The sequence below is a fragment of the Scyliorhinus canicula genome, chromosome 3 (assembly GCF_902713615.1).
Source record: "Scyliorhinus canicula chromosome 3, sScyCan1.1, whole genome shotgun sequence".
Taxonomy (NCBI): domain Eukaryota; kingdom Metazoa; phylum Chordata; class Chondrichthyes; order Carcharhiniformes; family Scyliorhinidae; genus Scyliorhinus; species Scyliorhinus canicula.
In genome coordinates, this window is record NC_052148.1 from 253,217,013 (window position 1) to 253,235,520 (window position 18,508).

The following is an 18,508-nucleotide window of genomic DNA, read 5'->3' on the forward strand; positions in this document are numbered from 1 at the left end:
GTCAGATTGGCTCTCTGCTCCTACACAACACTGGAGTTCCAATTTACTCGGTTCGACTTTTGAACCAGGTCTCTTCTGAATTGTGGAGCATACCTGGTCTTGGATTCCTTCCTCCTCGGACGGGATCGCGGAGAAAGCCAAGCCATGGCCCTTTTTTACTTCAGTAGTTGCTGTACTTTAGCAAGTCTTGATTCACTGACATATTGAAAAGCTTTGGGACATTAAAATAGCTTTTCACTATGTTAGTGAGTGTGAGTAATATGAGTTGGTAGTGTCCCTGCACACCTTAGAATTGTCCCATTTAGTCTATATTGCCTCTCGCTAGCCCTTCTGAGAAAATGCAACACTTCTCTGTATTAAATGCCAGCTGCCTGGCCATTCAGCTACCTATCTATGCCCTGTTACAGTCGATAGGTGTCATTGCTACTGTTTGTCTCACCTCCAACTTTGGTATTTTTGGCAAATTTTCAAAATTTTACTTCATATTCCAATATTGGAGTTATTTATATATACATCTTTCAAAAAACAACGGTCCAAACACTGACCCTTGGGGAACACCAGTGTCTACCGTCATGATCCACATTTTGCACAACAGCATTAAGATAATTTACGGCAAATAGGTTAATCAGGATAATAGAAAAACATTAAAATTCCCGAATGTTACTTGCTTGTATTATTAACATTGGTGTTTAGGGTGGCATGTGGCGCAGTGGTTAGCACTGAGTCTACGGCGCTGATGACCCGGGTTCGAATCCTGGCCCTGGGTCACTGTCCGTGTGGAGTTTGCACATTCTCCCTGTGTCTGCGTGGGTTTCATCCCCACAACCCAAAAGATGTGCAGGTTAGGGGGATTGGCCACGCTAAATTGTCCCTTAATTAGTTAAAAAAAACCTCTAAAAAAATATTGTGTTTTACTTAAAAATTTTTAAGTAAAACTAAATAATGATACCGCAGGACGTCTGCCACTTGTATATTATTTTTAAAAAGAGCATTAGCTGCCTTTACTTTTCAATGGGCTCTAAGTACCAGCAATCTTCTATTTTACTGAATTGTGAAGGAAAAGAAAGTTTTGCACATAATTACAAGTAAGATACGATATCCTGCTGTTTCCTTTTGTTGAATTTGTTGGTCATTTCTAAATGCTCAGAAATCAACTTTGCATTAAAGCTGAATTCTCATGCGCGATTAAATTTATGATGCTGTCATGATGGTTGAAGATACGCTCCATCTTCAGCTTGCATCACACATGGGATGGCATCACCGAGCATAACTGTGAATTCCTCAACAAAAGCCGAACCTTTGTTCAGAATGTGTCCTTCCAGTGATAATAATCACTTGCTGATAAAATATAGCTCTGTCTTGCCTTCAAAAGAGTGATTTTCTCTTGGAATATTGCACACTGTTGCAACTTGTCTGCCACCTCATTAGACTGGAATTGTGATTTCAGTGATACTGAAAGAATTATCCCGAAATCTCGAGTAAATATAACTTTTCCCCAAATCTTTGAGCGGATTTATTTTTATTCATTGGCTCGATTTATTTAACCCTCTTGCAGACTGAAATGACATTTTGAAATCACTTGGCGAACATACACAGTCTAGATTAGGTCTTGAAGAAATACACACCAATGGGCTGGATTGAAATGAAATGAAATGAAAATCGCTTATTGTCACGAGTAGGCTTCAATGAAGTTACTGTGAAAAGCCCCTAGTCGCCACATTCCGGCGCCTGTCCGGGGAGGCTGGTACGGGAATCGAACCGTGCTGCTGGCCTGCTTGGTCTGCTTTAAAAGCCAGCGATTTAGCCTTGTGAGCTAAACCAGCCCCTTGTACAAGGGATGTGGCCATCACTGGCTGGGCCAGCATTTATTGCCCATCCCCAATTGCCCTTCAACTGAGAGGCTGAGTGGCCATTTCAGAGGGAATTTAAGTGTCAACCACATTGCTGTGGATCTGGAGTCAGGCCAGGTAAGGACAGCAGATTTCTTTCCCGAAAGGACATTCATGAACCAGATGGGTTAGCACCACAATGGTTTCACGGTGATTATTTGATTTTTAATTCCAGGTTTTTATTGAATTCAAATTTCACCATCTACCATGGTGGCATTCAAAAAGAATTCCACCTAGAGCACTACCCTGGGTCTCTGGATTACTAGGCCAACAACATTACCACTGTACCACCACCTCCTTGTATGGGAAGGGGGGGGGGGGGGGGGCGGGGAGAAGTGCAGACGGGGTGTCTTGCCTGCCCCTGGTAGGAACATTGGTTGGAGGCCTACCCGCTTCCTGCAAGTCAACCTTGCAGCCACAACATGCTGCAGGCAGATTAGATTGGCTCAAAGTAGAAAATCTGCCCCTCACTGGGGAGAAAGTAGCACCCTCAGGGGCTGTCAGACAATCGGATTGGCCAGCAGCATCAGTGGCCCAGGTGGGCTAAGAGTTCAGCAGTGGGTGCTGCCTGGACTACAGTCAGGATCAGAAAGAAGGGCCAATGGATCTGGGAATGTGGTTAAATCCGAGGTATTGGGTGGGGAGGTTTTGGCCAGCTTAGGGAAGTGGCATGGGTGATGGAGCAGTGACTTATGAAGAACAGACGGATAGGATCCAAATGGTTGGTACTATCTTTGGTAGAGGGGCGCCAAGCGTGTGTAAAAGGACCTCCCAAAGATAGTACTCACCTTCTCTTCCCAGCCTTCCAAAAGCTTTTTTAAAGAAACGACCTGCCCTGTTCGCCAGCCTGCCCACACCAACTGCACCATGGCCTGGCCAACGTATCACCAAGGTTAACTGGCTTGTTTACAGGCTCAGATAGGTATTGGGCTGGGTTTTACATGCACTCACCGGACAGGTGGCACATAAAATAGAGTGGGTGCCAAGCCCAAAACCTTCCTATCCACCTGAGCTCATCCCATTACATGTGAAAGGAAATGAAATGAAATGAAAATCGCTTATTGTCACGAGTAGGCTTCAATGAAGTTATTGTGAAAAGCCCCTAGTCGCCGCATTCTGGTACCTGTTCAGGGAGACTGGTACGGGAATTGAACCATGCTGCTGGCCTGCCTTGGTCTGGTTTAGCACACTGGGCTAAATCGTTAGCTTTGAAAGCATTTAATCTGCTCTGAGCCGGCCGGACCTCAGGGCTGAAGGGTCGGGTGGCAGCCTGTGGGGGGGGGGGGGGGGGGAGGGGACCCACCGACCGGCGGACCTGCTTCGCTGTCTCCGGGCCTCCTTTATTCCGTGTCGGCCCCTGTACTCCTGCGCCATGTTGTGTCGGGGCCGGCGCGGCCAAGGGAGACACCACGCATGCGCGGCAATCGCGCTGATGGCACTGCGCATGCGCGGGTTCGCGCCTGACCCACTGCGCATGCGCGCAGCCTCCGGCGCCCATTCCATGGCCGGATCAGCAGCTGGAGCGGCGTGAACCGATTCAAGGGGGTGGGGAGCAAAATAATTATTTTAGACACATTTCCCTAGTGAATTTATTCATGTACAATATGACTGAGATGTTAAGTTTTGTAAATGTTTTACAACGGAAAATTTTGTCAAGATTATTTTTTTGTGATTTACCAATTTTAATTTAGCTGTTAATTCTGAAGATTAATTTTTTCCAAAGCAAGCAAACACAAAATAAACCTTGGGTGGGATTCTCTGATCCTGAGACTAAGTGTTGACGCCGTCGGAAACGCCGTCACGTTTCCCGACGGCATCAACATGGCCCCAGGATCAGCAATTCTGGCTCCGACAAGGGGCCAGCAGGGCGCTGGAGCGGTTCACGCCGCTCCAGCTGCTGATCCAGCCATGGAATGGGCGCCGGAGGATGCGCACATGCGCAGTGGGTCCAGAGCGAACCCGCGCATGCACAGTGCCACCAGCGCGATTGCCGCGCATTCGCGGTGTCTCCCTTGGCCGCGCCGGCCCCGACCCAACATGGCGCAGGAGTACAGGGGCCGACACGGGATAAAGGAGGCCAGGAGACAGCGAAGCCGGTCCGCCGATCGGTGGGTCCCCTCCCCCCCCACAGGCTGCCACCCGACCCCTCAACCCTGAGGTCCAGCCGGCTCAGAGCAGGTTAAAACGGTCCAGGCCACTCGGCCCATTTGAGCCGGAGAATTGCGAGGGTGCCCCATAGAGCGGCCCCCGACCGCGCCGCACCGACCACGCCGGCCCCAATGGCGTCCCAGCGTCGGGAGGCGTGGCGCGATTCACGCGGCCCGCTGCCGATTCTCCGACCCGGCGCGGGGTTGAAGAATCCCGCCCCTTAAATATTGATTTTGGTGCAGATGAATCACTCTCCAAAGGGAAGCCTTTGCAAAATGGGACAAAGGAATCGTGTAATTCCCTCGTCTAACTAAGCAAAGTGATTTTACATTCGTGAGCTTCTTATCAGCTTAAATATGTGAAGGTAAATTGAAAGCAAGAGCATGCCAGATTGCATGCTACAGCAGCTCAGACACTTTCCTTATCTGTGGACTCTATAGCAACAGCCTTTTTTTTTGCCCAACATGCTATCTAATCTGTGACTTGTTCTCATATGAGACGAATGAAAGTAAATCAGCAAAAAGCAAAGAAACTTATTAGGACCGTGTGTCAGGACTCTCCAGGGAAGCTCACTGAGATTTGTGTTTTGAGAAGCATTGGAGAAAATTAAACATGGAATTTATATCCAGAATTTAGATTAGTGATATGGAAAGAGGAACAAGATTTCAAAGGAACAACTCAATCATAGTTTATTTGAAGGAAATGTATAACAGAATCATTCCCGCTAGAAGTAACAACAGGACAAAATGCAGTGGCCCGACCAAGCAACTGATTTCACAACCATTATGCTGTATTAATAATTTATATTAATAATTATTAATAAAGAATGAACACATTAGAGACAGTATCCACCAATTCAGAAAATGTTGAATTGCAGCCTTCAGAATATTGGTGGATTAATATTATAATTATTTTTCAGGTCTTAAAAGAGATATTTGGGAATGTGTAGCAGAACCTCTTAGTACCGGTCACAACTCCAAAAGTGTTCAATGCACTCATGTGTCTGCTCTTTACAGTCTCTTTATTTCAAACCTACAATTTTTCTCTTATTATTAAATCAACATTGCTGTGTGTCTTTTTAGCAAAGAAATCAAGGTCCAATTCCTCCTTTGGTTCTAAGGCACCACTGGCCAATTTGGGACAACTTTATTTTCCTTCAACCGGTTTAAAACCTGCATTGTGTTTTTGCCGTGGATTTAATAGCTGTATGCAGCTGCTGTCGTTGTCAACACTGTAACTTATCGTAAAGTGAGAAGGAACAAACTGCCGGCATTCTGAAAAGCCAGGACTGCCAGTGATGCAGCCACTAGTACAATACAATGGGAGCCCGGTTTAGCTCAGTTGGCTGGACAGCTGGTTTGTGACTCGCAGCAAGGCCAACAGCATGGGTTCAATTCCCGTACCGGCTGAGGTTATTCATGAAGGCTACCTTTTCTCAACCTTGCCCCTCGCCTGAGGTGTGGTGGTCCTCAGGTTAAATTACCACCAGTCAGCTCTCCCCCGGAGGTTGAGGGGTGACCTGATAAGAGGTCTACAAGATTATGAGGGACATGGATCGAGTGGATGGGCAGGCACTCTTTCCCAGGGTGGAGAGGTCAGTCACCAGGGGCCATAGGTTTACGGTCCGTGGGGCAAAGTTTAGAGGAGATGTGATAGGCAGGTTTTTTACATAGAATTGGTGAGTGTCTGGAATGCGTTGCCAGGGGAATCAGATACATTAATGGCATTCAAAAGCATCTGACAAATACATGGATACGATGGCTATGGAGATATACAGCACAAGGAAGTACTGAGGGTTTTGGCTAAGGTTAGTATCATGACCGGTACAGGCTTGGGAGGGCCAAAGAGCCTGTTCCTGTGCCGTATTGTTCTTTGTTCTCAAAGGGGAAAGCAGCCTATGGTCATTAGGCACTACGGCAACTTTAGTACAATCATCCAGACAGTGATCTTGAAAGAGACTGTTGACCACCTCCTTGTGGAATGTGCCTTTGTCAAGAAGGTCTGGCGGGAGATGAGCTGGTTTTTGCCAAGCTTCATCTGAGCACTCTGTGATTCAGGACTCTGTGCTCTACAGACTGTTCCCAGGGACACACACTGAGACAAACATCAGTTGCTTCTGAAGGATCATCGACCCTGTGAAAGATGCTCTTTGGCCTGCCAGACACTTATTGGTCTTCCAGTACAAAAAGTCATGCCCAACCGAGTGTTGCAGACTGGCACATTGCAATCGGGAAAGGTCGCTGTCTAAAACATTTCAGCCATAGAGAATCGAGGGGAGGGGGAATTCTTTGGAACATCTTCGGGCTGTATGACTCACATTGAATGTAGGCAGTGAATGTTACATGTACCACGACTGCATGGAAACACCTCAGCATGCAACTTGATCTGTGCAGATAACTTAAATACATTTGTACCATTTGTAACGACCATTTTGAAATGTCTGCAACGTTCCTTTGACTGTATTGAAGCAGTTCAGAGTCCAACATGATGTATGTAGAGAACCTGAATATTATTGTACTTTGTGTAATGACCACTTTGAAATGTTTGTAATGTCCTTTCAGATATTTTATGAATGAAGTATATTTTTGCAAAACAGACTGGACTTTAAATTGACAACAATTATGCAATCAATGGTGATTTACTGTGAGGCAACTCAAAATGCCTTTTTAACCTCTGATTTATTCTGTTAGTTCACCATGTCCACTAATTAGTTGCACATCCACTGTTTATATTTGGGTATTACTAATTATGACTCTGATGTCACTGAACAATTGTTAGTACTTGTCATTCACAATTAGAAGAATGAGAGGTGGCCTTATTGAGACATGGAGGATTCTCAAGGGGTTTGACAGGGTAGATGCTGAGATTGTTTCCCCTAGTGGGAGAGTATAAGATCAGAGAGCATAATCTCAGAGTAAGGGGCCGTCCATTTAAGACAGAGATGAGGAGGGATTTCTTCTCCCAGAGGGGAGTGAATCTGTGGAATTCATTACCGCAGAGAACTGTAGAGGCTGGGTCGTTAAGTATGTTCAAAGGTGAGATAAACCGATATTTAATTAGTAAGGAAATCAAGGGTTATGGGGATAAGGCAGGAAAGTGAAGTTGAGGATGATCACATCAGATCAGTCATGATCTCTTTGAATGGTGGAGCAGACATGATGGGCTGAATGGCCTACCTACTTTTGCTCCTATGTCTTATGGTCTACAATCTGGCAAGAGAGGTTTAATGAATTCATTCAGTAGTTTGTGCATATTCTAATTAGTTTGAAGGTTGCCAAAGTAAATAGCAATATAATCCAAACTGGTTGATATAATCCAATTTGCCAAGTGAAATCTATCATTCATTGCCAGGCACAAGCTGGGTGGTAAGATCTAATCAGAAGCTGAGTGGGTTAAGGATTAATGTGATACTTTGATAAATATTTGTTGGCATACTGATCCTAGCATTCTCACTTCAGGAAGTCATCAGCACTGAGCAACCACCAGCTGCACAGAAACAAGGGGCGGGATTGCGTTTCTGAGACTAAGTCTTGACGCCAGCGCAGAATTCATGGAGTTCTATGACAGCAAAACAGGAGCTACACCTAGACCAATTCTGCTACTGTTAAGGGGGCTGGCACCGGCGCCACGTGGAACACAATCGATTCCAATGAGAAATAGTGCTGGATTCATCGGTTTCCCGTTTGACACTCAGGAGGCTGACAAGCTGCAGCCACATGTACACACTGCACTCCCCACATACACCATCCCAGCCAACAAGATGGCAACGAGGAGAGCAGCCTCAAGATTCCCGAATGCCGAGCTGGAGATCCTCCTGGATGCTGTGGAGGAGAGGCAGATGACCCTGTACCCCGGCACAGGAAGGGAGCTGGCAACCGCCGCCATTTGGCATGCCTGGGCGTAGGTGGCAGAGACGGTCAGTACCATGGGCAGCACCATCTGGACCGAAGAGCAAAGCCTGAAAAGAAACTGCACAACCTCCTCAGGGTGGCCAGGGTAAGTAGGCATCACTGTGCCCCTGGCACCAACCCCAGTCTTAATCAAACCAAGTTTTGTGGCGATTCTTCAGTGGCCTCCAGGGGCTGCTATTCAAGCTGGTCTAGAGCTGCAAAAATAAAGAACTTGCATAGTGATTGCCCAATTGCCCAGCGTATTGACCCGAATATGTAGAACATGTTCTAGAAAGAAAAACATCTATAACATATTTCCACACCTCCGGATACTCCCATCTTCACTACAGCCAGGTAAGTATTTTTGAAGTAAAGCGGCTGTTATAATTTACGACCTGCTGATTGTTCCCGGTGGCCATCCAGTGTGGCTAAAAGTTGTTTGATTCAATTTTACCTGAGGGTTAATTGACACAGGACGTCGTGACCTGATCTTGGACCACATTTTACCTATTTCAGCTCCAGAAAAATAAGTTGTCGCTATCCAATTTCTTCTCCCATACATGACTTCCCCTTGTTTACATAATACTATATATTTTCAAAGCAACCCTGCAGTGCAAAAGGAGGCAATTCAGCACAGCGAGTCTGCACCTATCCTCTGAACGAGCACCCTATCTGGGCCCACTTCCCCGCCTACCCCTCCCTATCCCTGTAACCTAACCTGCACATCCCTAGGCATTCAGGGGCAATGTTAGCATGACCAATCCACCTAACCTGCACATCTTTGGACTGTGGAAGTAAACCGGGGCACCCGGAGGAAACCCACACAGACACAGGGAGAAAGTACGAACTCCACACAGACAAGGCCAGAATGGAACCCAGAGCCTTGACTCTGTGAGGCAGCAGTGCTAACCACTGTGCCACCATGCCGTCCCTCACTTCACTCTCTTATTTCCCTCATGCTCAGCATCACAAACCATTTTCATGAATGACCGCTTACCTTCTGTAGAATGAACAGCCTCACTTACATTACCTGTGGGTCAGAGAAGCTGTGGGCAGACCATTACTGACCACCACCACCCCCTCACCCCCCACCCCCCGCCCCCGGCTGGCAGGGGTCGAGGTGGGAGGGGCAGGTGATAGAACTCATTCGTTGAAACTGTTACGATCCCAACTTGAAACTTTTATTTTTTGTTTACAGACAGAGCCACAGGATGCCAATTAACTTTTAACAAAAGAATAAAACATTCATTGAACAATAAATGATTAACTATAATACCCAACTATACCTTTATAGGTATATACAGAGTTATAAGGATTACACAAGTCACAAAATATATCTTAAATTCTAGGGCACGATACACCCAGCTACGTGTTTCTCTGCGGCACACCATTCACTGGCAGCAGGATTCCCTCTTCCCGATGTTTGCCAATGGGATTTCCCAACCATTTAGTTTTTTTTAAAAGGCTGCAATTGCTTTTATGTCATAATCCCTTAAATACAATGCAAGCAATAAAGTGAAATGAAAAGCAACCGACGAGCAGGCACCTGTGTTTAACATGAAGATAATTTAATATTTTAACCTGTTCTGAGTGCACAAATACAGAAACACCAATTAAGCTTAAACGTACACCTTGGGCGCGATTCTCTGACCCCCCCGCCGGGTCGGAGAATCGCCGGTGGATGGCATAAATCCCGCCCCCGCCAGCTGCCGAATTCTTCGGTGCCGGGGATTTGGCAGAGGCGGGAATCGCGCTGCGCCGGACAGCGGCCGCTGGCAGCGCCCACCCCCCCCCCCCCCCGGCGATTCTCCGGCCCGCGATGGACCGAGGGGCTGCCCGTTTACGGCTGGTCCCGCCAGCGTAAATTACAGCAGGTACTTACCGGCGGGACCTGGCTCCGCAGGCAGCCTTCGGGGTCCTCGGGGGGGTGCAGGGGGATCTGGCCCCGGGAGGTGCCCCCACAGTGGCCTGGCCTGTGATCAGAGCCCACCGATCCATGGGCGGGCCTGTGCAGTGGGGGCACTATTCCTCTGCGTCGGCCGGTGTAACGGTCCGCGATGGCCAGCGTGGAGAAGAACCCCCCCTGCGCATGCGCTGGGATGATGCCAGGACACGCTGGCGCCCCAGCTCTTGCGCCAACTTGTGCCAGCCGGCAGAGGCCTTTCGGCTCCGGTTGGCGTGGTGTCAAGGCCCTTCCGCGCCAGCTGACGTGGCGCAAACCACTCTGGCGCCGACCTAGCCCCTGAAGGTGCGGGGAATTCCGCACCTTCGGGGCGGCCCGACACCGGAGTGGTTCACGCTACTCATTTGCGCTGGAGTTGCCCGCCCTCCCAGTTTGTGGAGAATCCCGCCCCTTATTTCTAACACACGCAAATATAAATTATTTAAACTACCTCTATATCCCAAAAAAAAACTTTTAAAAATCCTTACAGGGTGTGACCGTGTAGGTGGAGATAGGGAGCGGGACCTTCCGTCCTGCCGCACCCATTTAAGGTGCGGCACACCCGCGCCGGCAGAAGGATTCTCTATCCCAGGGAAATGCGCGGGTGTGAGTACACTGCTGGTGAAACGGAGGATCCCACTAGTGGAGAATCCAGCCCAGGATGTTTCCCCTGGCTGGTGAGGTGACACAAACATAGTATGAGAGGCAGGACTAAAATGAGGAGGAATTTCTTCACTTAGTGGGTGGTGAATCTTTGGAACTCCCTGCCCCAGAGGGCTCTAGAGGCCGTCATTGAGTAGGTTCAAGACAGAGATCGACAGAGTTCTAGATATTAAGGATATCAAAGGTTGTGGGGACGGTGCAGGATATTGGCATTGAGGATGATCGGCGGTGATCTAACTGAATGGCAGAGCAGGCTCAATGGGCGAACAGCCTGTGCTCCAATGTTCCTAAATAATGGAGAAGCAAGGCGGGGTGACTTCCTTGCATCCGGGAAAGTTCTCACCAGTCAGCTGTGAGGTGGATCAGCTGCCCGCTTCAAGGTGGTGTGTAACTGATTTGCAGAATTAAAGGTCTGATTAAGGGCAACTATAATTTTTCCAATGGCGGGCAAGGCCTTCGCCGTATGGGGAGACCACCTGCTTCATGGAGGTGTCCTCCCTCGGTTGCATCACTTTAAGTGTTGGCAGTCTGTCTCTCTCTACACTGCATCAAATGCAGTCCACATAGACCATTTAACAGCCGTCTTATATTAATCGCGAGCTGCCTGCCCTTCACGAAGCCTGTTTAACCTTCTGCAACCACCCCCAAGACACATTCCTCCATCCTCCCCGCCAACAACTTAGCCAATACTTTCACATCCGTGCTCCATAGTGTTATGGGTCCATATGACCCACATTCCACCGGATCCTTCTCTTTTTTTGGGAATAGTGTGATTACTGCCTGCTTCATTGTCTCCGGCAACTCCCCCTTCTCCAGTGCTTCATTAAACTCCCCCGACAGATGTGGTGCCAGGTCCGCCGCAAACTCCTTATAAAATTCTGCCGGGTACCCATCCGGCCCAGGGGCCTTACCCGGCTTCATACCCCTGATACTATCCAGCACCTCCACAGCCACAGGGGGCTCCTCCAATGCCTGCCTCTTTGCTTCCTCCACCTGGAGAAATTCCAGCTCATCCACAAACCATCCCATGTCCCCCTCCTCTCCTCCTGGGTCTGCCTCATAAACTGAACTCACATCCATGATCAACTTTGAATATTACACAGCAGCGGAATACATTGAATGCAATCTTTCAGTCTCAAATAGATATCAAATGAAGGTATAAATATTCCAATTAACGTGAAGAAACGTCCTCAAACAATAGAGCACGGGAACTCAAAGCTCAAAGTGTTGCATTCTGGCCTTGCCTACATTTAAAATAAAGCAGAATCATGAGAAGATTGTGAAAGGCAGGAAATGTTTTATTCAGAACTGCCATTTGATAAAAGGGGGTCAGGGCTTTTTACATTACAAAGTGCCATTGACTGGTGAGAGTGTCAAGCTGTGGCCATCGCTGACACTCCAAAGGGATTCGTAATGAGATATAATAACCCAGAGTTATGAATTCAGAAGTACAAGCAGAATGAAATGGATTTGAAGTTGAATGTTTTTTTTGGAATGGGAGAGACGTGGTTCAGGCATGTCAGGCGGCATTTACTATAATGGCTTATTCATTCCTCCAATAAGACATCATCCCGAGAATAGGGACAGATTTATTCTCTTCATTGCTGGAGAAAATGGAAAGGTGCATCCCAGAAATATGCCAGACCGAATAATTGTCATCATTTTCAGTTGGCGACTTCTTGCATTCTTGAAAGTGAGCACGTTAATGTTGGCAAATGGGACATTTTGTTCCTATTTCTGCGGAGGTGGTTTGCATCATTAAAGACCAAGCTTGTGTAGCATCTTATATTCAACAAATGGGCAGGTCGGGTCTCAGTTTAACGACTCAATCGGAAGAAGGCACCGTCTAAACAATGCAGCACTCTTTCAGCACGAAAGAGCTGGATTTTCAATCGGGAATCAGGAAAGCAGAAAGGGGAGCTCTTCCTGCCCCAATCCTGCAAACTCTGCTTCCGGCATGTCCTTCAAAATCTCCAATTCAGCAACACAATTAATGGCCAGGGAACAGATTCATTATCTCTGGATGAACTCCCCAGACAAGAGGGTCAAAGCAACAGCCCCACTGGTCAAGTAGGGAACTGCAGATGCAAAGATGGAGACAGCAGGGGACAGGTGGAGGGTAAGTTATTTTTATGTTTTCAAAAAGCCACGGCTGCCTGGCCATCATCCTGATGGGGTGACAACCTCTCCCGGACACGGTCAGCACCCATCATCAGTCATGGTGGAGTGGGGTGGGGCCCCTCATGTGATCGATTGGCCGTCGCATAGTCTAAGTCCACTACATTGGAAAATCCAGGGCGGGATTCTCCGGCTCCCCGCTTAGCTGGAAAATTGGCGGAGTGCGGCGTGAATCCCGCCCCGACGCCGGCTGCCGGATTCTCCAGCGCCGGTTTTTCGGCGGGGGCGGGAATCGCGACGCGCCGGTCGGGGGCCGTTGGCAGTGGTTCACCCGGCAATTCTCTGCCCCGTGATGGGCCGAGTGGCCGCCCGTTTTCGGCCGGTTTTGCCGAAAGCGGTGGGCGGCCTGCAGAGTCCTCAGGGGGGTGCAGGGGCTTTTGGCCCCGGGGTTGCCCCCACGGTGGCCTGGCCCACGAGCGGGGCCCTCCGATCCATGGGTGGGCCTGTGCCATGGGGGCACTCTTTCCCTCCGCGTCGGCCGCTGTAATGGTCTGCAATGGCCGGCGAGGAGAAGAACCCCCCTGCGCATGCGCTGGGATCACACCAGTACATGCTGGCGCTCCCGCGCAGGTGCCAACTTGTACCGGCTCGCGAGGGCCTTCAGCGCCAGTTGGCATGGCGCCAAGCCCTTCGGCGCCGGTTGGCACAGTGTCAACTCCGCCGGCTTAGCCCCTGAAGGTGCGGAGAATTTGCCCCACCGGTTAGGGGAGAATCCCAGCCCCTGTCAGCAGAGGAACGGAGCAGTAATAGTCCCTTAATTAGTGTAATTAACCTCATGTGGTGGACAACTGATCCATCTCCAAGCTCTCCTTATTCAAAATGGTTCAGGAATGCTCATGGCTGCAAACCAGCACAGAGACTGGCGGTGTCAAGCTGCATACCGATCTCCCCCCGATCCAGACTCCAACCCTTTTAAAAACCCAACTCAAAGTGTGAGCCTCGAAAACGTGCACAAGTCGACAGTGTGACATGAACCCAAAATCTTTCCACTCAAAGGGATGGAAGTTGCAGCAACTTATCCAACCTTGTAATTCCAAACTCAGACATAAGACAGCTAGTGGCAGAGCTGGTTTGCCTCTCCTCTACTCTGGTGGTATTAGTTAACTGCTCGGATAATAATAATAATAATCTTTATCGTCACAAGTAGGCTTATGGCAATGAAGTTACTGTGAAAAGTAACATACATCTATTCAATATTTATATTAAGGTATGAATCCATTTACATTGGTGTAACATCCGTCATCATGCAATCAGGCGCTAATATATCTGTCATTTTAATTTTAGGTTGATATCCTTCACCACATTTTCAGAGCATTCCCAATGACACTAGTGGGCGCTGTGCTCCCTGTGAGTGAGATTTACAATTGAACAGCAAATTAGGACATTTCTATGTCTGGTGGCACATCAACATCAGGTGGAAGCCTATTTTGGAAACAGGTAGAAGAGTCTTTCTTCTTATGATACTTGGTCCCAGCTCCCGGTCACCCAGTTCTTACCTTATTCCCTCTCCCACACCTACCCTCTCCAACTTCTTGTATTTTAGCCAGAGTTATGATGTGGCTCTATAATTCAACCAGCTGTACACAACTGAGCCATTGAACAATGCAGCTGCTATCTTAATTCTTTAACTTCAATGGCCTAGACAATGCATAATATAAGTGAACATGTTGCCAATAGAGAAGGCGATACCGATGCCCATGTGAAAGATCCACATCAGAGCTCTCTGCTTTAATTTTGTCCCTCTTCAAGAATTTGTACAACTGCTTTTTAAAATATCAGTGGGAGAAGGTTGCTTATTAGACGCAGTGAAATTGTGAATACGTTCTTTATAATAATGGATTTACAACCTTGCTCTTTCCTATTTTTGTTTATCATGGTACAGGAATTACATTTAACACTATTATGTATTTTGTTTAAATGTTGATTATTGCATTCCAATGTTACAAAACAGTACAGCACAGAACAGGCCCTTCGGCCCTCGATGTTGTGCCGAGCATTGTCCGAAATCAAGATCAAGCTATCCCATTCCCTGTCATTCTGGTGTGCTACATGTGCCTATCCAATAACCGCTTGAAAGTTCCTAAAGTGTCCGACTCCACTGTTATAGCAGGCAGTCCATTCCACACCATAACCACTCTCTGAGTAAAGAACCTACCTCGGACATCTCTCCTATATCTCCCACCCTGAATCTTATAGTTATGCCCCCTTGTAACAGCTACATCCATCCGAGGAAATAGTCTCTGAACGTCCACTCTATCTATCCCCCTCATCATCTTATAAACCTCTATTAAGTCGCCTCTCATCCTCCCCCGCTCCAAAGAGAAAAGCCCTAGCTCCCTCAACCTTTCCTCATAAGACCTATCCTGCAAACCAGGCAGCATCCTGGTAAATCTCCTTTGCACCCTTTCCAATGCTTCCACATCCTTCCTATAATGAGGTGACCAGAACTGCACACAATACTCCAAATGTGGTCTCACCAGGGTCATGTATAGTTGCAGCTTAACCCCGCGGTACACTTTTATATTTGTACATTCGGTTACCTCCTGTCACACTATGGTTATCGTTACCCATATCGTCACCCTGCAGTTGCCTTGCCCTTTAACTTCCTAAAGGTCTGCTTACTTCAACCCCCACTCTTTATGGTACAAAGGCCTACAGATATGATTTACTCAGACGCTAGACCCAGCACAGTTCAGGTGAAAACCATCTCAATGGTACAGCTCCCACTATCCCAGTGATGGTACAATGGTCCATAAATTCAAACACATTTCTCCCACACCAATCTCAGAGTCTTGCAGTCATATCTCTTCATAATTAACTGATCAAAAAGTATCCTCAAAAAGGGGATGCAACAGAATCTAAGCGCGAAGTGGCAGCATTCTTCATTTTGTGATGAAAATATTCTGTAAAATTGTGTAAAAATCATCGGAACATGTCACACCACCACGCGCAAGTGCTCCGCCAAGTCACTTACTGTCCTGACTTGGAAATATGTCGCCATTCTTTCACTGCTGCTGGGTCAAAATCCTGGAATTCCCTTACTAACAGCATTATGGGTATACCTACACCATTTGGACTGCAATGGTTCAGGAAAAGTAGCGCCATAGAAAATAGAAGCAGGAGGAGGTCATTCGGCCCTTCGAGCCCACTCTGCCATTCATCATGATCATAGCTGATCATCAAGTTCAATACCCCGATCCCACCTTCCCCCCATATCCCTTGAACTCTTAAGCCCCAAGAGCTTAATCTAATTCCTTCTTGAAACTACACAATGTCTTGGCCTCAACTACTTTCTGTGGTAGTGAATTCCACAGATTCACCACTCTCTCTGTGAAGGAATTTCTCCTCACCTCAATCCTAAATGGTTTACTCCTTATCCTCAAACTATGACCCCTAGTTCTGGACTCCCCCACCAACGGGAAGGCAGCTCACCACCACCATTTCAAGCAAATATGGACTGGCAATAAATATTGGCAAAAGCAGCCAATATCCTGCCCATATCCTGTGAATGAGTAAATAAAATTTACATATCTATATTGGTAACCATTCGTATAAGTAAAAGCTACCTGAATAAATTTCACCATCCTCAAGAATCAAAAATGGAGAGACAAGGGGATGCACGAACCTAAGCTATGCTTCATGAATACAGCAGTGGTTCTCAAACTCTTTTGTTCCATGGACATTTTCTCAAATGGGTTAGTAACCATGGAGCACCCCCCCCCCCCCACCACAAAAAAATCAGAATTCCTGTGTACTACTCTTAATAACAAAAAAATTGTTGCATGTATAAATTATTTTAATAATGCCTTTTAAAAAACACGTAATTACTTAAGACCAGCAATTTAAGAACTTTTTCCTTAATGCAGACAGCAAAGAGACAGTAATGAGGCAGACCAGACAAGCCAGAAAAAAAGGAAAACTGTGATTCTATTACGGTCAATTGAATTATTTTTAATGTGGTTAAAGATCAGTTCACTGATCATATTCAATGCAAACAGATATTGGGGAAATCATAATTCTCAGGGGTCTCACCATATTTAGATGCTTAATAGGCAGACTGTGATTTAAAGTTTTTTAAAATATAGTTTCCAAGAAAAATCATATTTCCTTCTTTTCAGTTCCATTACAGAGTACCCACTTAGGACATAGAACAGTACAGCACAGAACAGGCCCTTCGACCCTCGATGTTGTGCCGAGCATTGTCCGAAACCAAGATCAAGCTATCCCACTCCCTGTCATTCTGGTGTGCTCCATGTGCCTATCCAATAACCTCTTGAAAGTTCCTAAAGTGTCCGACTCCACTATCACAGCAGGCAGTCCATTCCACACCCTCACCACTCTCTGAGTAAAGAACCTACCTCGGACATCCCTCCTATATCTCCCACCCTGAACCTTATAGTTATGCCCCCTTGTAACAGATACATCCACCCGAGGAAATAGTCTCTGAACGTTCACTCTATCTATCACCCTCATCATCTTATAAACCTCTATTAAGTCACCTCTCATCCTCCTCTGCTCCAAAGAGAAAAGCCCTAGCTCCCTCAACCTTTCCTCATAAGACCTATCCTGCAAACTAGGCAGCATCCTGGTAAATCTCCTTTGCACCCTTTCCAATGCTTCCATATCATTCCTATAATGAGGTGGCCAGAACTGCACACAATACTCCAAATGTGGTCTCACCAGGGTCATGTACAGTTACAGCATAACCCCGCGGCTATTAAACTCAAGCCCCCCTTTAATAAATGCTAACACACTATAGGCCTTCTTCACGGCTCTATCCACTTGAGTGGCAACCTTCAGAGATCTGTGGACATGAACCCCAAGATCTCTCTGTTCCTCCACATTCCTCAGAACCCTGCCATTGACCATGTAATCTGAATTCAAATTTTTTTCTACCAAAATGAAGCACCTTGCACTTATCAGGGTTAAACGCCATCTGCCATTTTTCGGCCCAGCTCTGCATCCTGTCAATGGCTCTTTGCAGCCTACAACAGCCCTCCACCTCATCCATTACTCCACCAATCTTGGTGTCATCAGCAAATTTACAGACCCACCCTTCAACCCCCTCCTCCAAGTCATTGATAAAAATCACAAATAGCAGAGGACCCAGCACTGATCCCTGTGGTACACCGCTGGCAACTGGTCTCCAGTCTGAAAATTTTCCATCCACCACCACCCTCTGTCTTCTATGTGATAGCCAGTTAGTTATCCAATTGGCCAAATTTCCCTCTATCCCACACCTCCTTACTTTCTTCATAAGCCGACCATGGGGAATCTTATCAAACGCCTTACTAAAATCCATGTTTATGACATCAACTGCTCTACCTTCATCTACACACTTAGTTACCTCCTCAAAGAATTCAATCAAATTTGTGAGTCAAGACTTACCCTTCACGAATCCGTGCTGACTATCCCGGATTAAGCTGCATCTTTCCAAATGGTCATAAATCCTATCCTTCAGGACTTTTTCCATTAACTTAGCGACCACCGAAGTAAGACTAACCGGCCGATAATGAGTAGGTACACGTTCTGGATACAGTGACCGCAATGCACTGATGCAAATCTTCCCCGCAACAGCCAATCAGCAGCTCCGCTCTGCTGCCCTCTGCTGGATGAATGTGACTTTCGACTAGATAGCCTTTGCACTGATTTGAATTTATAATCAAGTAGGCATGCACATGTCGTAATTGGTAAATTGTACTCCTACACTATGAATGATGTAAACCTAATCGATAGTTGTGAATGGGACAGCATGGAGGCACAGTGGTGAACACTGCTGCCACACAGTACCAAGGACA

The 18,508-nt window shown here is 47.0% G+C and overlaps 1 protein-coding gene across 2 annotated transcripts in view; it reads right to left on the bottom strand.

The window, feature by feature from the left end:
• LOC119963440 (serine/threonine-protein kinase 32B-like) overlaps positions 1–18,508 on the bottom strand; it is a 411,699-nt gene that overhangs the window by 174,179 nt on the left and 219,012 nt on the right. The window lies entirely within an intron of this gene.